The following is a 23,762-nucleotide window of genomic DNA, read 5'->3' on the forward strand; positions in this document are numbered from 1 at the left end:
ACAAACAAACAAACGAAAACAATGAACCGTTGGCCATAGACTCCTGGGCCTAGAACTTTCTCTGGAGTATAGTTGATATACACTGTGAAATACCACTGGATAAAAGTGATTTCCCCTTTCCAGTAGCTTCTTGGTTAGGAATGGGACCCTGTGTCTACTTCCCTTTCTCAGACCTACTCTGGCTTGAACCTGGACATCCTTTGGGCATACTGTCTCAGTCTCTGTGAGTTCTTAGTTCACCTGTGCACCAGTTCTGTTGTGTCTCTAAGATAGTTTCTTTGAAATCATCCATGACCTCTGGCTCTTAGAATCTTTCCTCTTCCTCATATCATAACCTAGGGGAAAACCTACCCTTATTACTCTTCTGCAGGGGCATAGCAATGACCTGACTCCTAATGATACATTGCTATGCCCATAGACTAATGCATCAATCAACACTCACTGACAAGGCTTCTTGGAGTAGGTGGGGATGAATACGGAGATTCATAAATGGACAGTGTTCAGAGAATGAGAGACTTGGAAAAACTCAATTCTAAATGGATGCTTTCATCAAAGCCCTTTTCCTCAAGACTCAGGATCATAGGGTTTGTTTTGTTTGTTTGTTTTGTTTTTGTTTTTGTTTTGTTTTGTTTTAATGTAATGAATTTTGTTTGGGGAAGTAATGGAGAGCTGGACTCAGGTCTTTGACTCACCATTCCTAGGGGTGGCATTCTGTATCTTACTTGCATTCTATGGATTGTGGTTTCCACCTTTTTTACTAGAGTGGTGAAGGTATCCCTACAAATCTACCTCTCAACAGTGTGACAACTCAATCAAACACATATGTGGGTACCACCAGACAGAAGAACTGGCAAGGTTGAAGCAGGTTCAAAAATCCTGGAAAAAAAATCTCATAGTTGAGAAAGGCAGGCATTGGAACAAGCTCCCAGCCAGGTTCTACCTGTCCTGGAACACTTAACCATGACACCCCACTGAGGGACCATTACAAAGGGTCAGGTACCATAAAATCCTAGCGTTCTCCATGCCAATGAGGTACTAGATAGGCTCCAAGTGATTGGCCAATGAGCTTCCCTTCCTGGGCAGCTCTTCCTACAAAAGGTGTATAAAAAGGTTCACTCTGATTAAGATATATGCATTCACATCTGCCATAAATAAAGCAATTTTGACAAGCAAGAACTGTGTCGTCCATTAAGGATCACTCCTGGGGAAGGCTTTCATAAAGAACTGAGCCTAAACCTTCCAGAGAAGGCTTTCTCTCTTCCAGCCCCTCAGAATTCTCTGTACTCACTAGGAACCAAACTGGACTATGTTCTGTCCTGGGCTAAGCCATCTCCTTCTTGCCTGGCTTGTAAGGAAAGGGTAGATCCATGGATCATCATTCTTCAACTTCCCATGGTCCCCAGCAGTGTCTGGGTACACAGGAGATTGAGAACGACAGAATCCATTCTAGTCCCTGATGTTTCTCACCAGGGGAGTCACATGCTGGGGCTTCTGTCTTGGACTGTGCTCTGCCTTCCCTGAGTGGTGTGCCAGCAGCACTCAGACACCCCAGTGGTGAGACAGACTGCAGCCCAACAGACATATGGCAAAGCACCCGAACCAGAGCCTGGTACTAACATACAAGAAGTTGGGTCCCAATGAATGCCTCCAAAGATAGCTGAGAGAAAACGAAGATCCTCATGCACTGACATGTTTCCAGAGGATCTTAAAGAAAACAGGTATGAGGTTGAGAACAGGAGGCTAAGAGGAAAGTAACCCAGGGAAGAGGTTGTTAGCAAGCAGCTGGACACAAAAGACAGTTGTAACAATGACTAGCAGCTGAGGGGGATCATCTGGGTTTGAAGAGCTCCACGATCAAACCTTGACTGGAAACCATGTGAATATGAAGCCATGGCCAAGAAGGTGCTCAAGCCCCTTGTCCTCCTCGCAGAGGGGAGGGTGTCTCTTTCTAAGACATCATGAAGGTCAAAGAAAATCATATATGCGACTATTATATTGTTGCTGCTGCACATGTATGATATAATCTCAATCAATTGTGGTTAGTGTGTTAAATGGTAGGGAATGGTGGAGACAATAGGTCATACTTTATAAAGTTCTAAAGTTTCCATCATGATCCACTGCCCATGGATCATTGCCAGTGTCACTGGCCTTCTAGTTGCACACCACATCAAGTGCAGGCCTTGAGGTTATCTCTGATTTTAAGGGATATACTCACCGCCCTTAAAAGAGCCTGTTCTTCTCATCCATAGGAGACTATTCCAGTATAAAATGAGGTCTCATCTCATTAAATTACAGCATAGATTGAGTACATAGAACCATTAAGACTAAGGTAGTTTGATGCTTTGAAAACTACAAATAGTTTGTTTCTCTTTGAAAGCTCTACATATAAAGCTTGACTTAAAGGTAGGTCATTACTTGAGTTAGGGCTGGCTTGTTACTCCTGGGCATAGTCAAACATAATTGTCTCCACAGTATGAGCCAGTGTTATGGATTCCCCAGACACTAGTCTGAAATAAATATGAGGCTTCTTCACAGTCAATGAAACAGAAGGAGAGGACTATGTGATGAGCTGAAGATACAAATATTTTACAGTACATGGCTCCTTCTTCCCAGCTAGACTTAGATCTTCAATGACAGTTCATTTTACTACACCTGTAAAGTTTAAGACTTAGCAGAAACAACCTTCTCTAGATAATGATTGAATGATGTAACAGATAAGAGTAATCAGCCCTCCAGATCTGCTTTCAAGAGAATCTGGACATTTGCAGGGGCAGCCCTAGGAGATGACTTCCTAAGAAGAAGAGAGAAGCTTCATACAAGGAGACAAAACCCAAAAGCCCCTGAAAAAAGTATGGGAAAGTCATACTGCTTCAAGTCAATATAGAGGGGAAGAATGTGGGTCTTTCAAAAGAACACAGCTTCACAGAGTGATCACCATCTATGTTCTCAGACTCCCCTGTCTTCCTGACCAATCAAGGAGAAGCAAAGATAGGCAGAAGTCCTGGTCTTCATTGAAGAAAGACATAAACTAGGTGGCATATGACACCAGAAGTCCCAGGGAATCTCTAGTGTGACTAGACTGACATTCTTAAGAAAAGAAGAGGAGAGGGTATAGGAACAAGAGAGTTAGAGACTATAACATAAGTTAACACCAGAATCTTGGGCAAATGGTACCAAATTCTTAGTGGGAGGAAGCTTTGTCATGTACCAAGTGGAGTTGGTTCCACCTCTAACAAGAAATCTCATATTCATAGGTGAAAAGTGAAGCTCTCATATTCCTTCCTCCTTAAAGAATAAAAACACAGAGGCAAGAAAGACAAGGAAAGAAAGGGAGAAGTGAGGGAAGGAACAGAGAGAGGGAGAGTAAATTTCCACAAATAAAGAAAAAGGAAAGAAAACCCCTGAAGAAAGCCAGCAGCTAAATCGCTTTCTTTCCTTTTTAATCTTGCTTTGGATGTTCTGGTAAAATCATTACAAAGGCCGTTTATTTTTAAAATTGAAAGATTGGGAAGACTCATAATGAGATATTATGTGTAAAAGTTGCACATAAATTTCCTCTTGTCATATTTTGGGCTTCACTAACGCATCCCCTTGGCAGGACAGAGAGAAGTTGATCGCTTTAGTATAGATTGTGCATGCCTCAGAAATATTGCCCTAGGAGAGAGCTCCTGGGTGGCTGACTTGGCGCCATGCTGATTGAGAAATTAGCTGGGCTTTTATTGGCCACACTAAATTGTTCTCAGGAAAAAAAATACATTTTTATTACAGAACAAGGGGCAGATGATTGAAACAAGCCTGCCTTCTCCTCTGTCTGGAGCTGCGTTTTAGACTCGTTAAGTATACTCTCTACTCTGGGTTTCTTGTTGGTGTTTAATGGGGGTGTGCAATATCCACCAGTAAAGAAATTACCTCATTTCTCTTGGCATCCCCAGGGATTCCCTGATCCTTTCATAATGTTCTGTTTGAGTTCTCCTGAGCATATAAGTGGGCAGTGCAAGGGAAGTGGAGACTTTGCATAATACTTTTACTTCAAGGTTCTGAGAATGGGGGTAGGGACTGAGAGTTGTAGAAGGGATCAGAGAAATTGTGAATCTAGTCACTATCCTTTGGGTCCAGGGCTGAAGTTCATTTTCATGCCAGAGAAGAGATACTATGATAGGCAACCAAAGGTAGCCTATGACAAAGAGCATGTGGTATATTTTCTGCATACAAAGCTCAATGGGTCAGATGTGACTATGATACTAAAGGAATCATTTGTTTCTAGTCAGTGCCCAAACTCACATCTATTTGGCATCCATCTCTTGATGACAGCTTGACTTCTTTCTCTGACTGCCACCTGTGTTTTGTAATGGGGACTTGAGGTGCTTCTTCAGTTCTGAAAATTCCATTGCCCCTGTAGATGTGTCTGTGAAAGCCCTGTCCAAGCACTCTGCTCAAGCCAGGTAGGCTCTTAGAATTTGCTCCGTGGACATGCCTTGCTACATGCTTTTGCCATGAGAAATACTATTTTCTTATGGAAGGGAACAACTGGCTGATTTCTGAAACTTATCTAAAGATTACTTGCATCTATTAAATATTAAAAGCCAGGCATATGATCTTATCCCAGGTAGATTAATTGGCCCACACAGAACTATTGGGGAGTTAGAGAAATAGAGAAATAAATGGTACAGCCAGCTGAACCATTTCATTAACCTTTTCAATCTGCTCTTTGAATTTTTAAAAATACTTCTAAAATACATAATTATACCTCCTTACATGCATGTGCAATATGATAGAGTAGTTGCTATATCAAATTTGAGATTAAGTTAGACCAACTGATGCTATATATTTGCCACATTCCAAAGCTAAGCCCTTAAGAAAACCATGTGAGTTTTCCGATCCTGTTTCCTCTGCTATAAAACTAAAGACAACCGCACACTAATGATGAGGATTTTACATATGGTATACTTAATCATTATATAGGAATTAAGTAAAATATATTTAAATTAAACATTAAGTTTCTAACTCTATTGATTTAGCAAAATATGCACAGTATATATTAAAATATACTTAATGTAAATAAATCATTACAAAGCCTGGTGCACAATAGAAACTCATTAAATGTTAGAAATTGTTTTTACCCATTATCAGCACTCCTTGGCTGAAAGGTAGACTTATTTCAGCCACAAGCTAAATCTGACAACAGAGCCAAGTCTCACAAGAAGTTAGTGGTTAAGCTAAGACAGAAAACATAACCTTTGATTACTTATCCTCCTCCACTAAACTTCAGACCACACTGCCTCCTATTAAAACTAATTTCTGTTCTCTTCGAATGGAGATTTAAATTTGTCATGCCTCCCTAAGCCACTGGCCCTATCACTGATTGTTCCTTTGGGAAGCCAACACTACTCGAGGTAATTAATCCACTGTAGGTTCCCCTACCAAGACTAGGAAGGAAACACCAACTTCTGCTTGGTTTCTTTCTAATTAGGAACAGAGAGTAGGAGAGAAGGAGAGAGAGGGAAAGAGACAGACTAGGGAAGAGAAGGGGTTGAGCTAAGTGGGGTGTGGTTCACATGTGTTCCCAATCATGACCACACAATGAAAATGTTTTCTTTCTGGAGCAATCAGGCTAAATCTTGGAAAGATGAACTTTTTCCCCCTTGTATGTACAATAATAACAATATCCCAAATTTGAGGCTTTTTTTTTTCAATCTTGACACACTTTGGCTTTGAAAAGATTGGAAAAGATCCATTCTCCGATGACCTGTTTGTGACCCTTTTCTCCAAGGCCTCAGACGTTCATTCTGTAACAATAACCAAACACATATCCAAGGCAAATTGTGCGTCATGGTCTGTCCTAAAGGTTTTGCATACATTTTCTCAAGTTCAGCATCTTTCAGCAATACTACAATTTGCCATTACTACCTCCTTCAGACATATAGAGAACCTGAGACACAGAGAACCCAAGTAACTAGTACACCATCAATGAGCTAGTATGAGACAGTGATTGGATCTGCACTCAGCTTGCTATACCCTGATTCTGGCCTAACCAATACCCACAATTCTAAGTGCACACCTGCATGGTAGAATGAAAAGCAGAAGCAGACACAAAGAGGTGTACCTGATCTAAGACCTGAAGAATAAGAGACACGCATCTAAGATGGATACTTTCAGGAAAGGAGATAGTGTCAGAAGACTGGATCCCAGCCTGACTTGTGTGACTGGGCTCTGTCTTTCTACTCCATTATTTTCCTAGTTCATGGACCAAACAACTGTCACCCCTGCCCCTGTTCCCTCTGCTGTCAGCCCCTCACACCTATGCTCTTCACTTTGATTGACATCCAGACTTTCATTCTCTTACACTCTTGACCTTGAATTATGTTTCTAACCCACACTTCCCCCAGGCCCTGACCTCTGTACTTCTAGTTGTGGCCAACTACCCTCATCCTGGTTCCTAATTGCTCCCATTGCTTGACTATCTACTCTGACAGTGCCGATCCTGAACTGGCCCTTGGCTCTGATTAACTGCAGCTTGGAGCTCAGAAATACAGATCTGAGTCCTTTTCCAGTCGCTAGAGTAGCCCAGAAAGACCTCCATGGGCTAAAAGTGGAAGATATCACACTCACCTGTTGAATACAGAGCTTGATGTAAAACTTCCTCCATGAGCTGGTACATATGTCATAGACATGACACTGCCAGGAGAAGATCCTGAGGGGCCATGCCATCTGCTGAAAAAGCAAGCATGGCTGGATGAATAGATAGAAGGATGGATGATATCTGACCTCTGATTCTTCCAGGGTTACATTTTTGGATAGTGTTGTTCAGAGGCTTAGGGAAGCCATCATTCCAGGAACAGCTGGCAGAGCTGGCACTCCTGGAGCAATTGATGGCCTTCCAGGGCAGAGATTAAGTTTAGGCCAGTAAGACAGGCAGAGGTCTGGATACAGAGCAGTGTTTCAAAGATAATGTGTCTGAGCCGACTAAGAAGGAAAGAGCTGCATAATCTGTGAAGGGCAGTGACGGTGAAGACACTCTGGCATGCACTTTCCAATCAGCATGCAGAGTTCATCTCAGAGCCAGCCTTTCCCGTAAGAGTAGAGGACACTGGGGGGGGGCACTTTAATATCTCAGAGGATCAGAATGCGTGGCTCTTCTCCTCTGAACTTTCTGAGCACATAGATGTACATATTAGAGTTGATAAAGAGAGAGCTCAGAGGAAGGACAGCTATGTAGCATACACCTGCTAGCTGCCCACTGTTTGTGTTTGGATGCTTGGGATGGATTGCTTGGGCTCTTTCATGGAAGTTCTAGAGATTATGTGCACATATACATTACTCTATATCCTAATTCATCGACTAAAATCAACTCGCTTGCATTTCACAGCTCCCCCATAGAGATGGGATTTTACAATATTTATGGATCAGTTTTACAAGGGAAGACATTGAAGCCCATATAGTCAAGTGAAATGACATCTCTGAAGCCACACAGATAGTCTGGGATGTTGAACAGTATGCGAAACTACCATCATGGTACCTACGGCAGTTGCTTTCCACAGAGCTTGTTGCCTACTTCCCATAGCTCAGTGAAAAAATGCTATGAAACCTGAAGGGGTTAGTAGTGGGCAACTGGTCTACTATGCTCAACCATATGCACTTTCCTGGAAATTCAGAACTGACCCAAGGGGGAGTGAGCAATGGAGGATATGAGATAGAGTTACAGTGAGAACACTAATAACTGATAGGCAGGTCAGGCCCAATCCCTGTCACAGCTTTAGGGACAAAGGGAACAATGAACCTTCCCAGAAGGAAGAAGACTCGGGCATACATCCAGGGTAGAGCTCAGGCCAAGGAGATGGCAACTTCACTTTCTTATTTACAGTCTCAGGCTCTGTGATCAGGTTAAACCTCTTTCTATCCTTTATACTCATGTGTCTTGTTGATCATGGCAGTAGTCAATATTAATTAGTTTTCTTTTTCCTATAATCAAATGAAGAGATAAGTAGTCATAGATTAGTTTGATCAACAAGAATCGTGAATATAAAGATTAAAAAAAAAATAAGTGTAACCTGGTATTTGTGTGTGCCAAGGATGTATATGCTAATCTTGGGCCATCTCTCAGTCCAGGTAGATTGCGACTCTAAACTGAGAAATTAATGTGTCTATATGTTGAGAAGTTAAGGAAATAACCATGAGAATAGATTGGAAGGATATCCAAGCAGAGGGGAGCACTGTACAAAGGGCCCAAGGCAGAATCAATAGCCCAGAGGCTAATGAAATAGGACAAAAGAGCTTCCAGGAAGGGCAATCAGCAAGGAGGTCTGAACAGTAACTAGATCACATGGAGAGAACTTGAGGAGCATCTTTCTGATGTTTTGTTCTTGGAGAAGTGGAAATGAGGTGGTTTCTTTAGCTCCTGGTAGAAGGTGTCAAGTCAAGGCTTTCTGTAGGTCATACAAGTGTTGGCAGAGCCAACATTTGACCCAATGTTCTGCCTTCGTATTACACTCTATTTGCTATGCAGTTGTCTGGGCCCCAAAGCCATGAAGAGCTATTGCAGGTAGTTTAACCCTCAGTATGATCTAACATTTTTGTCTTTGCTCTGATATAAGAAATCTCCATAGAGTTCTTATCCTATTAAACTGTTAGAAGCACAATGAAGACAATGGTGAACATTAGTTAATATTCATGAACTGCAAAGCTCTCCCTTTGTCCAACACTGTGCTAAGATCATAACATATCATATTGTTTAAACTCTGAGACAACAAGGTGGTGGTGTGATTTTGGTACTTTTGGGAAAATGGGGATCTGAGACTTGGGGTTTTGTCACTTACCTTGGCTGTCAAGTATCTCGGCCCCTGCACAATTGTCCTGGTCCAGTGATGACTTTTCAAACAAGGCTTCACTATGAAATTTTTCAGCTTCTTGAAGCCAAATTATATGTTTCTTTGTATTAAGCTCCTGAGACACATAGGAAAATTTAATATGCTTATTGCAGATGATCCATATCCACTTTTAGCCTAGTTAAGTAGATCTGAGAAGCACCAAGTGTTTCCTTAGCTATAACTCCAGCATGAGCCACAAAAGAGCATTCAGTGTGGAATTCGTGGATGCCATGAGCTAATGAGATTTGAGTAGGTAAGGAATGTACCTTCCCTCACCATTGACACACATTTTAAATTACTATGGTGTCGCACCATCTAAACTGCACACTCAAACTGCACTTGAGTTTGCTCACTTGTAAATGCAAACACTATGGGGTTCACTGTCACCAAGAAAAGAGCTAATGCACGGCCAGTGTCTGTGCAATGACTACTTCATCGTTGATGTTCAAGCACTATTACTAGTTACTATAATATGAGCTTGGAATGCCTTCCTACAGATAACTCAGGCAGATTTGCTCCCAACAGAAGCAAAATCTCCTAGGAGACAGATAACTTGATGCTTCCCGGACCTTTAGAAATATGCAACATGGTTACAGAGGTATGGTGGTGAAAACTCGGAACCCATGATTTGTGTAACTACAATTGATTTTTTTTAAAGGGCCATGAAAGCTAAATGGGGGTATATGTGAGAGTTCAGGAGAGAGAGAGAGAAGGGGCATAGGATGTAATCAATATTATGATCTCAAAAAAATAAAAGAAATGATTTTTTAAATGTATAATAGCATCTGGCTTATGTCAGTTTTCATGGTATGAAAAGTTCTATCACGGCCGGTCCAAGTAACTAAAGGGATGTCGCTGGATGCGGTGTTTTCTAGGCATGTGCACACTGCTGCTCTAGCGGGCTCTGCTATCCAACTGCAGCCATTCCCTGCTGGCTTTCCTTTGACCAGTTCAGACTGTCCCTTCAGGGTAAGAATGATGGGCTCAGATTCCTCTTTGCAGCCCAGTGGGATGTATTTTCACTCTGTAGGTGACATAGATTTGTGTTCTATTAACAAGCGGTTATGCAGATCTGGCATCTTATACATATTTACTCATTAAATCAATAATTGCCTCTTGAGAAAGGCAGAATTTTTACTCTCATTTCATGGAGGATGAATCTGAGAGCCAAAGAGGTCAAGTAATTTCTAGGGTCACGCAGCAAGTAAACTGCAGAGATAAAAGTAAAATGATGTGTCTGGCTCGGACTTCATTTTTTTTCTCTTCTTATTTTGGCCAGACACAGTAGAGCAGAGCCATAAAGGCAGGCCTGAGACTCGTATCAGCCATTCTCAACCCCCTGTGCTGGGTTAGGGCCAGCCTAGGAGCTTTTGTGCTAAACATGTCCTGCTTCTGTAACCCCATTCTTATTATGTACACCATAAACACTTAAGGGAGTCTAGAATGCTCCTTATTTCTCCTATCTGTAGCTCTGTACCAGTGCCCCGAAGGCTGTGCTGTAACCAAACCTTTCCGTTGCTATGGACTGAAGCCCTTTCACCAGTACTGCCTTTTCATCTTTCATGGAAGGTGCAAATCACAAATATTCCTCAGCTTGCCTTTTACAGCAAGCCCTGCTCTGGAGGTGGAGGTAGGGGGTTTGGAGGTCGGGGTGGATTTCCCAACGTTGTTCTGGCAGCCAGAGTACAACAGCTGCTCAGCCATGTGATGCTCCAGCAGCCCTGGAGGGGTAGGGTGCAGCAAAGCTTGATGCCCTGTGCCAAGCCCAGCACCCACCAGCTGCTCCTCCCCACTCCTGATGAGCAGGGGCACTGTTAACCCCATCAGTGCCAGGGGAGGAAGAGGCACAGGAAGAGCCTTTCCCAGTGTCTCCATTACCCATCACCACAGAACTGGTAGCCCAGACTCCTCCATACCCTTCTCACTCTGTTTTACTTTGTCAGTCTTTAGTTCTGAAGACATCTGGCTGCAAGCTCTCATCCTGTTTTATTTCTACATCTCTACATCGTTCCTGATTGCTTTTTAGCCAGCACCTTCCAGGTGAGAATCACTTATATTATAGGTTAAGCAGAGAATTATAATGAGAGTACATTCAACGCAGCAAGTCAAACGATCTGCAGTGATTAGAAATCTCCTTGTAATACCACTCTTCTATCTTTGCACAGTCAGTAGTTTCTTCCCACTCTTTGACAGACAGAAAGGGGAACACGGCCTCCCAGATTCTGATCCATACCCAAAGGAAGGAGTGGAGAGCTCTACAGTCCTTTTCCCAAGACCCAGTCACAGCCCAAGTTGTGTTTGTAGAGTGGACCCTGGAGCCTCAAGAATAAAAAGCATTAGGCCAAGTAGAAAACAAACAAAACAAAACAACACAGAACAGACACAGATGCAGACATGAATAAATAAGGCAGGCAAGCCCACATATGGGAAGACTCCCCTTCCTGTTCCTTGGCGGCGGACTCCCCAAGGCCTTACAGATGTCACTGCAGGATTGGCTGATGTGTTCCAAGTTGTGCCAACTTGTGCCCACTGTTTCTCTTGGAAATGGAGTCAAGGGAAGGGAACAATTTTGTTTTGAAAGAGAGGAGAGTCTTCTCACTGCAGGGACAGCACCATGGCTATGCGTTCCTCATTGTTTCCTTGAGAGTAGCCACACATGGGCCTTCTTATTTTTCCTTCAGCTAATGTCCTCGTTAGAGATTTGCACAATTTCCCCAGAGGTGGTACAGGGCTGGCCTGGTCCCTGTTCCAAAGAGAGATGGGACATGGGACTAAACTCCCTAATGTGCATATGGGGGGGCAGAAGGACAGTCAGACAGAGTCCAATGGAATCAGAGACAGCCAGAATGCCCACGCAAACATGGAACTTACCACGACAGCTACGGCCACACAGACTTGGTAAACATGCACACACCCATGATGATCAGTCATTAGCTCAGAAAAATGCTCTGTATCATGTTCCTAAATTAATTACAAAGTAAGGATTATCCAGTATTAAGTAGGGTATTTTTAAAGAGAAAAATAACATTACCCGTGCTGGCACAATAATGAATCAGAATTTGTACTTTTTAGTGAGGTTACTTGCATGAGAACAGATTTTTTTTTTTGCATAATTGTTGTTACACAATTGGTGTTCCATCTTCCACTGCCATTTTCCTTTATCTAATTTCAGGTTTTCTATGTTGTCCATGCTTTAGGTGTCTTCTGAGTGAACAGAGTTTGGACAATGTATAATGTTCCAACGAGTAGCAGGACCACCATTTACTAATGCTTACCTTCTCATCAGATGTTCATGTTATGGCCACAGACTTGGTTTTGTGTGAAATGAAGTTTTGATTCTAATCAATCATTTCTTTAGGAATGTTTTTACTAGATAAGGCTGGTATTTTATGATTTCTGTTATATATTGTCATGCTATTTCCACAAAAGTGAAAGCAAGATTGAACTAGTGCACAGGATTTTTTTTCTATTCTACACTTCATTAATCTCTTTTATTTAAGAAATATCATGACATTTCCCTTTGTAATATTTAATATAGTTTACATAAAAGGACAAAGTTCCTCTGACTTAAAATGTTGTTCCTAATTTAAAACTATGTTACAAAGCTATAGTAACAAAAATGGCATGGCACTAGCATTGAAACAGACAGAGTAATGAGGTAGGAAAGAGAGCCCTGATAAAACCATCCCATTTACATCTCGTTGACTGATTATCAACAAAGGTGCCAAGAACAGACAATGAGGAAAGAACATTTCTTGATAAATACTGTTGAGAAAAGCTTATATCCACATTCAGGAGGAGAACTGAAAGAGAGTCTAACCTCTCCCCTTCTAGAAAGAATGGATTAAAGAATGGATTCAAGATTTAAACTAAGACTCTGAGCTATGAAACTGTTAGAAGATAACATAGAAAAAAATCTGTGGGATGCTAATGTGAGCAATGACTTTTGATCAAGTGTCTGAAAACCACAGTCTCCAAACTAAGAATAAAGAAACAGAGTTACACCAAATTAGAGACACATTCTTCTGAATGGCAGAAGAAATTATCAGTAAAGGAAAAGTATTTTCAAACTATGACTGTGACAGGAGTTAATATCTAGGATATATGAAGCATTTAGACAATTCAATATCAATAAAATAATCCAATTTAAAACAGAAAACAAAGGAATGAATATGTCTTAAAAGGAGACACAATTATAAGCAATAATAATAATAAATGGTCAACATTAGCAATCATAGTGAATTGATTATTATGGTCCCAATACCTCATCTCAGAATAAATGCTATCAAAATTGTGACCAGTGGTATAATGGATGAGAAAAAAAAAGAGAAAGCCCTTGCAAAGTGTTGGTGGTGAGTATCATAGCTATTAGCGACAGAACATGGCAGCTCCTTAAAGTAATTAGAATAAGATACCAAATTAGTCATAAGTCTTTCAGGTCATAAGTCCAAGAGAAATGGTACTAATTTACTAAGGAAATGTCTTCATACCCACATTTGTGTAGTATGGCTCATAGTAGCATAAGCATCCATCAATGGAAAAGATGAAAAGACCATGTGATTTATCCACACCACACACAGACACACTCACAAAGTATGCCAAGGAGAGAATTCCAATGTAGACTCTACTCTTTGATGGTACAGCCACATAAGCAGACATTCTTACCATAAATTCACTTTGGAGCACCTACCGACCCAGTATTCTTGGAGCCACCTGACCAAAACTTGTGAGAAGTTATAACATGATCTTAAAGACATCCACCAGGTTAAAGGATATCCTGAAGGAAAAGGCCCTAACTTGCATTAGACATAAGGTGAGAAAAATTCAACACTTCTTAAGTCTTCTTCATTTTTCATATGGAGGAAGGTTCAGAAATTCCTGACTTTGGAGCACAAATTCAAAGGAACTAAGGCAGATGCTCTCATCTGCCTGTCTATTGCTTCTTTGAGGCTAAGGTACAGGGAAACCACATTATGTATTGAGAAAAAGAGAGAGAGGCAGAGGGAACTGGTCAGGGAAAGAGCAGTGGGGGGATGGAAGTGAGGGGAGGGGAATGGAGAGAATGGAAGGAAGAGGAGGAACAAAGGGGAAGGAGGGAGAGGGAAGGGAAGGAAGAGGAGAAGGGAAAGGAAGGGGAAAGAAATGTAGGTAATTTATTTCCTGGGACATTTCCTCTTACTAGTTTATTCAGCCTGGGTCAGAACATCATCCTTGGTTGAATATCTGGTAGAATGCCAATTCCAAATCCTACTCCAGGCCTACTGAAAAAGAACTATCTGCAGTGATCCTTTGGAACCACAAATTTTAAATCACCCTTCTTTATTCTTCCCACCCCAGCCTCTGCCCACCCATTACTGCTGCTAGATGAGCTGCCTAGGCTGAAGTGGCAGAAACATTCCAAGATGACCCGAAACGAGTGCCCCTCCTGAGCATTGCCTACGTTTCTGTCTCACTCTCTGGCTTTCCTGTCTTCTTTACACTCTCCAGAAAATCCATCTGGGAGCAGAGTGTTCGAACATACCAACTGTGAATAAGAGGCTTAAAGACATTCACTTGTCTGAAGCTCCCACTAAATAAACATTTTAAAGAATGATCTTAAACACTCCTGCTGGTATTCTCTTCCTGGAATAAAAATGACATTAACCACTGAGCTCCTGGGAGAAACACCAGCAGGGACACAGAAGTTTGGAGAAATGTTAGATAAATTTTAAAATGTAAGTCACTGCCAGTTCCTGGAGTTATGCTCCCTCATAGAGAAGTAGAGTTAAGTTTTAAATGAAAGTTTTATGTGTCATCTTTAATCCTCAACATCTCACACAGTGACACCCAACTCTCCATAATATACAGGTATATTGGCTCATGAGTACCAATTATTCATTTGGAAAGTATCTCTTAATAACTATAAGACTTTCTAACTGATTTGTTTATCTTTTGTTGAGGTGACACACAATGCAGGAGATTTCTGCAGATCTGATTCCTGACCAAGAGAAATAATGCCTACCTTCTAAGAACCTGGTTAACTATCCAATCAGAAGGATCCTAAATAACCAAGTTCATCTACACCTATTATTTGTCACCTATCCATACTTGCATTCCTTTGTCAAAGTATGATTAGAGTCTATAGCATTGGAAGAACAAATGCTTTTTCAATCACTGAGAAAAAGCTAAAAATTTAACCCTGGTCTACAAGCTTTTGGTTTAGTGGCTGAGTTTATAAGTAAACAGGCAATGTCAATGTCAAATGAGTACTATAATAGTACAATATGGTGCCTGGAGGGAGCTAAGTATGGGAAGGAAGAGACAGAAGGGCCTTCAGGGTTCTTTGGCAAATGCCCAGGTGAATGTGGTAGCAGTGAGCACAAAGAATCATTGAACTTCTTTGATACTTTCTGCTCATTTCTCTTTCTAAGTATTGAAGGTTGGAGGTATAGCCTAATCGCTCACTTCTGTTAATGGCTTCTAACCCATTAATCAATGGACAAAGGCCTAATGTGAACCAAACTATATTATGCTCTAGTAAAGCTGAGTCTTCTTTCACTGAAGCTTGAGCTGACCCACTGAGCTGTGAGGCAGGCTATGGAAAATAGAAGGCTCTCCCAAAGTGGAGTTACATGAGAACTCAGAAGACAAAGCAGGATTACAGCCCCACATTTCCATAAATTCCATGTTGATGATCTTTAATTCTATTCTCTCTGAAGACTCTAGACTTGGTCTTCTATTCTTTATAGACCTTTATTTCTTTATTTCTCTATAGAGTGTGGGTGTCTTAGAGTTTCTATTGCTGCAATGAAACACTATGACCAAAACAATTTGGGAATGAAAGGGCTTATGTCATCTTATATTTTCAAGTAACAGGTCCATCCCTGAGAAAAGTAGGGTGGAAAACTGGAGATAGGATTTGATGCAGAGGCCATGGAAGAGTGCTGCTTGATGTCTTGCTCCTGCTGGCTCATTCAAACTGTTTCTTTTTTTAAATTAATTAATTAATTAATTAATTTTTTTTATACTCCGTATTTTATCCCTTCCACTTCCATCCTTCCTCAGACTGTTCCACATCCCATACCTCCTCCCCACCTCCCTGTTTCCACATGGATGTCCCCACCCCCCACTCACCTGACCTCTAAACTCCCTGGGGCCTCCAGTCTCTTGAGGGTTAGGTGCATCATCTCTGAATGAACACAGACCCAGCAGTCCTCTACAATATGTGTGTTGGGAGCCTCATATCAGCTGGTGTATGCTGCCTGTTTGGTGGTCCAGAGCTGAGAGATCTCAGGGGTCTAGATTAATTAAGACTGCTGGTCCTCCTAAAGGGTCATCCTTCTCAGCTTCTTTCAGCCTTCCCTAATTCAACAACAGGGGTCAGCTGCTTCTGTCCATTGGTTGGGTGCAAATATCTTCGTCTGACTCTTTCAGCTGCTTGTTGTGTCTTCTAGAGTGCAGTCATGCTAGGTCCCTTTTTGTGAGCACTCCATAGCCTCAGTAATAGTGTCAGTCCTTGGGACGTCCCCTTGAGCTGGATCCCACTTTGGGCCTGTCACTGGACCTTCTTTCCCTCAGGTTCCTCTCCATTTCCATCCCTTTAATTCTTTCAGACAGGAACAATTGTGGGTCAAAGTTGTGAAGGTGGGATGGCCTGTCTTCCTGCTGGAGGTGGGCTGTATAAGTTCCCTCTCCCTACCGTTTTCTTATAGAAACCAGGGCCACTACCCAAATAGGCTGGACCTTCCCAAATCAAACACTAATTAAGAAAGTACCTCCATAGACTTGCCTTCAGGCAGTATTGTGAAGGCATTGTCTCACTGAGTCCCTCTTCCCAGGCATAATTTAGGTTTGTGTCAAAATGACTAAAAACAACCAGAACAATACGGAATACATAGTGCGCCAGTGCTGAGAGCAGACTTCAAGGTACTTCTTCATCCAAATTCTTCCATTATTGCTCGAATGTTTGTAGAATCCTGAGCCATGTTCCTGGATGATAGTCATGAGAAGAGCCTATATGTTCAAGCAGAGTCATCCTGGATCTACTTTAACATGTGAAACAGAGCAGCCAGGAAGGCTACCCGACAAACCATCACTGACAACAGTAAGTTCAGAATCACTTGTTTGAACCACAGAGGAAAAAACCAAAGTATTGCAATTACGCTGTTTGGCACAAAATGATTATCACAAGAAGTACTTAGCAGTGTACTCCATAGGGTCTGAAAGAAGAAGAAAAGAGACACCAGGGAAGAAAACTGCAGACACTGTCACTTGTGGCCATAACTCTGTGGTTCATTTTGATGACTTGGTTCATATCAGCTTGTCTTTTGTGTAACCAAACATCAAATGTGAAAACATTTGCAGAAAGAAAAGGGATCCCACATCCCCTCTGATACCTCTTGAATCATAATCGGAGACAAGCCTTACTTAGAGACAGAAATCCTCTCTTCTGTGTACCAACTCGCTCACCAAACCTGCGTTCTTACCACCACAACAGGATTATTTTTCTGACAAATCACTCTGGAGAGTATGATCTGATCTTTTAAGTGCACTGGGTAAAACTTTATAAGAAAAAAAAAGTAATAATGACAATGAATACAATAATTAAAAGCCCACAGAGCAAAGGTAACGAATGGACTTTTCGTGCTATTTCTTTATGTTTCCCTGAAATAGTATTCATGCTTGAGTGTAACAGAATATATAGAAAAACAAGCTGTCAGGTTTCGGACACAGTTGATGTCTAGAGGCAAATATTTCTGCTAACTCTGTGCTGGAGCCCTGGGGAGAGCCGGAGAGGTCCCAAGCTGAGAGGGATTGGCAGCTGCGCGAAGAGAGCAACCTGATGCTCTCCTTCCCTTCCACAAAGAAGGTTTTGTTTGGATTGTGGGGCATGGTGAGTGACTCCTCAGAGCCACGGGGATACTGTGTTCTGAGTGAACATCTGGGGCTGCCAGTTCAGCCAGCCTGAAACCCTATCCTGGTCAGAGCTGCTCCAGTGAACCAGGTGTAGGTGTATTTTTCTAGGAAGTCCACAACCACAACTTACACTGAGAAAGTTGTTGCCCATAGCCACTCCATTCTGGAGGGTGAGAGTCCCTCTAGGTTCTCATGAAGGTGTGTTTACTGAGGCCACATGCCCAAAGAACCAAGTCCAAAGGCTGAAAGCATGATCTCCACACATCCTTCTTCAAAGTGTGTTAAAAGCTCACATTGGCCAAATCTCCACTTTCTCCAGCCATTCCCACCATGTATTTATAGCAGTATTTCAAGAGAGTGATCCATATTGAGCTAATGAAGTGAATTTTTAAAAACCATCCCTTCGTTTTCCTTCTAAGAGTATTTCCCATAGTGTTCTCTTGTTCTTTACATCTTGACACAGCTTGATATTATGCAAATATTAACAATGACAATCATACTATTCCTTTACTTTTACCTTATTTGCCATCAGATCCAAGGACAGATAGAATATGACAATGTCAATGTTTACACATAAAAAAAACAATATTGAAAGTTGTTTCATATGGATTACTTAATTGATATTATTGCCACAGAAGGAAGGAATGGAAATATTTCTGTAGCTTAAGTTGCTCGTGTTAGTTTTTGTGCTTCTTAGTTTTTAAACTACATGATCACACCCAAGCATTAAAGCAGCCCACTTAAATTAGCATGTAATGTGTTTGACATGACAGAATATACTTGTACCTAGTGCGGATTAAGCTCCTGTTCCTGGCATATTTTATTTTTACTCAGGTTTTGAATTGAGCAAAGATTATCTAAATTATCATCCTGTGTGGGTTAATTACTAAATTAGGAGAGTTCTTTAAAATTCTTAAGCTTCTATTTCCTTTCTTTTGGGGATGTTTGATTGAGAAACGTCCCCCATAGTTTTGAGCATAGTCCCCAGTGGGTGACGCTATTTGGGAAGGTGGAGGCGGTGCAGCCTTGATGGAGGAAGTATGGTATTGGGGGTGGGTTTTCAATCTGAAAGGCCAACCCACTTCCGGTTTGCTTTCTCTGTTCCGTGATTGCAGCTAAAGAAGTGAGCTCTCACTTCCTGCTCCTCCAGGCCTGCCACCTGCTGGCATGCTTTGCCTCCACAACAGTCTCTTCTATCTCTGGAATCATAAGTCCTGCTGTACATTGCTTTTACTCATGGTGTTTTATTCCAGTGACAGAAGAGTCACTAATACATCTCTATGGAGAAATAATGGTTAAATTTTGGTTGTTAGACTAACTAAGGCATTTCCTTCAACTTTATAAAGTGAAACTTGATACACAGTGAGACCTCAGTGAGAGCTGAATGATTGAATGCATGAACGAATGAATTAATGATAGAAAGGAGACAATATAGAAAAGTGACAAGCTAAGTTGATTTATTTGTTAAAATTTTAAAGCAATTTCCCCATGGAAAAACATTAGTTTAGTACATTAGCATCTATATTATAGGCAAGAGGGATGTCTCTAAATTCATGTTACATTACACACTTAATTACAGGTAACTGTAATTAAGACTGTCTTAGAAAAATTGTACTATACAGTTATCACAAAATGTGATTTAAATTGTGTGTCACGGAATGCTTTTTCATAATAATGAATTTATTTTTTAGAGTCTAATGTGTGCATATCTAATTTACATATTTAGATATACTTCCTAGACAATTGGAGTCTGAGTCACTGCACCATTTTTTAGCTAACTTATAGCCAATTATTTCTTCTAAGTTTCCCATTGTTTTAACTATGAAGGAACCAATTTCCTTACATTGTTTTTATGTTTTAGGGCAATATATATGTGTTTACAATATATGTATGCACATATGTATGTATATATACATGCATACATACATATATTTAATGTATTGTAAAGTATACATAACGTTTATGATAAGTTATAATAATTTTTTTGGATTTTTGTTTTTGGAGACATAGTCTTGCTATGTAATCTTTATGTCCTAGAATACACTGTATTGATCAGGATGGCTTCGAACTCACAGAGATCCTTCTGCCTCTGCCTCCCAAGTGCTTCACCACCATACTTGGCTATAACAACAATTTTGATAGTTTCTATCAAGTATATTATTTATTATGTCTTCTAAAACTAATAACTATACTTTAAGAAAACTTTCTTTTATAAAATGATATATATATACATATTATGTATTATATATATACAGATATATCATGACATTAGTAGAAATTAGTAAGTGACCCTGATATTCCTAATTAATACTGTAACTGTAATGGTTGTGAATTTTTTAAACATGCTTTTATGAATATGAGCTGTTTCAATTATTCTGCATAACTTTATATAATACTATTATGTCACCCTTAAAATCCATAGCCAATTTTCCTGTTTATTTAGGACCTCTGCAAAGCATTTTGCTTCATGGTCTAAGGAATCCCTCAAAGTCTTTTTAGTTGCTACTCTTTGGTATTTTTTGAAGTAGCACCTTTCTTAAATCCCAAGGTGGCCAAAATCTCAGTGGATAGCCCCAGCTCTCATCATACTAATAATCATCATGCCTTAGGCTCCCATGTGCCTGTATTATGGACCACCAAGTCTGGTGCTATCGTCTTCTTGTACTTTCTTTCCTTGATCCATCTCTCCCTTGGGAGACAGGATAATAAAGTTCTCTGTGTCTGACAAGGAGCAGGTCTCAGGTCTCAGTCTTCTTTTGTCTAGAAACAGGACATAAGAATCCTAGCAAAGTGACCTTTCCTTGGCAATTGTCCTTTTCAAAGGAAGTTGAGTCATTTTTCTCTAATGTGATGGAAAATAATGTTTTTTATATAATAAGAGTTAGAACCTTGAGTTCTCCCATGGAGGAAGTTGTCCTTGTGAAATTGCCATCAAGAGCCAGCCTGGAGTGGATGAGGACAGAGCAGATTGAATGCAAAAATAGCTCATAATTCCCACCCTGCATCCGCTTCCCTTGTAATGTAACATTAAGGCTCCTCTTGTGAGGACGCAGCGTACTTCTCTATACCCTTAAGTCAAAGAGCTTTTGTGGTTTTCTTTAGTAATAGAATGTGATACAAGTGGTATTTTACCCTCCAGAGGCTCTGCACATCTGTCTTCTCTCTTGAAATTCTTATTTGTCAGATTACTCTGTCCACAGCAATTTGTAAGATGATGTGTGACCATGGTCCAAACACTTGCACATCCAGAGTCACTATTCAGCTAACTATGCTATGGCGGTCACTCGAGATCAGCCAATACCTACATGACCAAGGAGGTGTTTGAAAATGCATTGGAAAAGCCAACAGAGGTCAGCAGAACCCAACCCCAAACTGCCAAATCATCCATCTGACACCCTGATGATATCCAATAGGAAATGTTTAAATTCTTGCCTATTATTTTAGCAATAGCTAACAGGTGTACCCACGAGGAGAAATCAATCGATTGACACAAGACTCTTAAAGACTACAGAAAGTTTCTTTAGCAGGTGCAAGAATTGAACACTGTTTAGGCTGCTCATGGCTCCAAGGTGAATGGTGTTAAAAAATAAGAGAGACCAAGGGGCAAGCGGAGGAGCAGAAATGAGCATTCAAGTCTATTCTCTTACCTTTGAAAAAGACCACACAAATATGTACATGTGAGTGTGAACATATGGATATATAGGCAAGCCATTAATGTGGTATATGGGTAGACAGAGTCCTTGTCATTTTGCAGAAATTAAAGATAGAACTGATCATTTCTATGGGGAAAGGTGATGTGGAGACACCATGTTTAGAGCCTCCAACAATGAGCGAGCTATGGAAAATAGACTCTTCATTTCTATCCCCTCATTTTAGTTCACACAAAAATTAAGGAAGGGTGTTAGGACTTATGTGTATGATTTGAGTTCATTGGGTTGGAAGGAAGGAGGGAGAGGCAAGGTTGGCTTATTTCTGCCAGAATAGAATTCTGCAGCTGTTGTCTGGAAAGCAATCCTCTCATGTAAGTGTCAGTGAAGCGGGGGATCCAGGCCCCTCAGAACACCTAAGCCTTATCTCTTGCACATCTCACAAGCGTGCAAAGCAGTCATCCATTATCTGTGTTCTATTTAAAAGTGGAGCAAGTTTCAGAGGCACTAAAGAACATACAGGATTTCACACAGCTGTTGAGTGATAAATGGTATTTTAAGTCCAGGATTGCTTGACCACAGCCCAACAATCACTTCAATCCCATCAGAACTGTCAGAAACTCTCCTTCCACACATCAGGTGTATCCACCAGCTGTTTGGTTGTTGTTGCTGAGAGTTAAGTATAACACCTCCCTTAGCAACTGCAAAGGCCCTTGGTTACATGTGATGTTTAACAGCCACTCTCTGCATCAACAGCTATGGAAACCTTCATCCTGCACCATCTCAGGTTCATGATCATTTCTGTCTGAGATGATACAACAGGAAGGAAGCCATGGGACTAACTTGGCAGCTCACTGACATGGGTCAGTCAGACACAGAATTACAAGGGACATGAATCCTGCAGGTGGTTGACAAATATCTTTTGTAGCACTCATTCATCAGGAATATTTCACAGTTAGTTTATGCCTGTAGACAGTGCCCTCAGGCAACATAGGGTACTTTGCTTCAGGCAGGTAATTTTTTTTTATTGTATGCATTTATACATACCACACACACACACATACACACACCCCTTCATGGAACTAACATACTAGATCACAGGATGCAATCCAAAGCAGTTTAATTCCATCCCAAAGCCACATGCACCTGTATCTGAACACCTATTCAGGCCCTTCCCCATACACTGGGTTAACTCTTAGGAAGATGGCAGCATTTGCCTGTGCTCTTTAAAATAAACAAAGTAACTCTGCCTGCTAGAACTGCCTGTAATAGTCTCTGGCTGGTGATGACTATGCCCTTGGAGGGCAATGATCATAACCTTGAACCTCTGTCATTACCTGACCCTGCAGCAGGTTGGAAACCTATAGAATGTGGGTGGGGCTGGTCTTCTTTACCAATGCCATCTGTCCTCTGTTATTTCCTGTATTAACCTCCCAGTCTCTTGCTTGCACAGGAGAAAGATGATAGCTCAAAGGCTTGGAAACACCTTATCTGACTGGTACCTGTGCGCACCTGGTTTCCTCTGCCTTGGACAGGTTTTTATAACTCATTCTGCCTCTGCTGGGTTATTCTCATGGGGATTTTAGCTGAGCCCCTTGATGCAGAGGATCTATTTCCCAACTGGTGTTATGAAAGAAAACCTCTGGCTTCTTTAAATTTGAACTATTTATTTATTTGTTTGTTTATTTGTTTTCACCATCCAACTTAATTTTTGTATGTCTATCAACGTTTTTCATTACAAACACAGCTTTATTAGTGACCAGTGAAATCATATACGCTTTTATAGGCTAATGTAACTGTGGCAGGAGTTGCTGATGTTTATTAGGACTTCAAATTTATGAAAATTGCACTTATTAGCATTGTCCCTAGATCTGGTTATTTAATATGTTAAGGGTTTTTGAAATATTTTGATAACCGTGCTTAATGGGAACATGAATTAAATTTATGCATTAAAATCAGCCATCTGAGGACTGGTGATCACTCCATTTTGTTGAGTTTGCTTTCTACCTTAAATCATCTCTGCTCTTGTCCTTTGTTCCTCCCAAGCAACTTTGTGAGAGCAAAGTACCCTTAAGGAATGAAGGTCAGTAGTCTTTCTCCCACTCATATGGCTGGTGCCTCCATGGGAAGCATGTTCCATTACCCGCGCTTGGAAAACATGCAAGAATTCTCTGGCCACAATCCCTACTTGGTTTGCTGTGGAGGTCTGCTAGCCTGCTGGGGCACACTAGCAGAGCATCCTCTCTGTGTATGTGTTAAGGTGCTCTCAACCATAATTGGTGAATAACATGCTCTGAGCTCTCCCTAAGCTCTCAGCCAATGCCCTTGGCTTTCCAGCCTCCTGCCAGGGCTCCAG

Source organism: Mastomys coucha, unplaced genomic scaffold (assembly GCF_008632895.1).
Source record: "Mastomys coucha isolate ucsf_1 unplaced genomic scaffold, UCSF_Mcou_1 pScaffold15, whole genome shotgun sequence".
In the NCBI taxonomy this organism is placed as follows: Eukaryota; Metazoa; Chordata; class Mammalia; order Rodentia; family Muridae; genus Mastomys; species Mastomys coucha.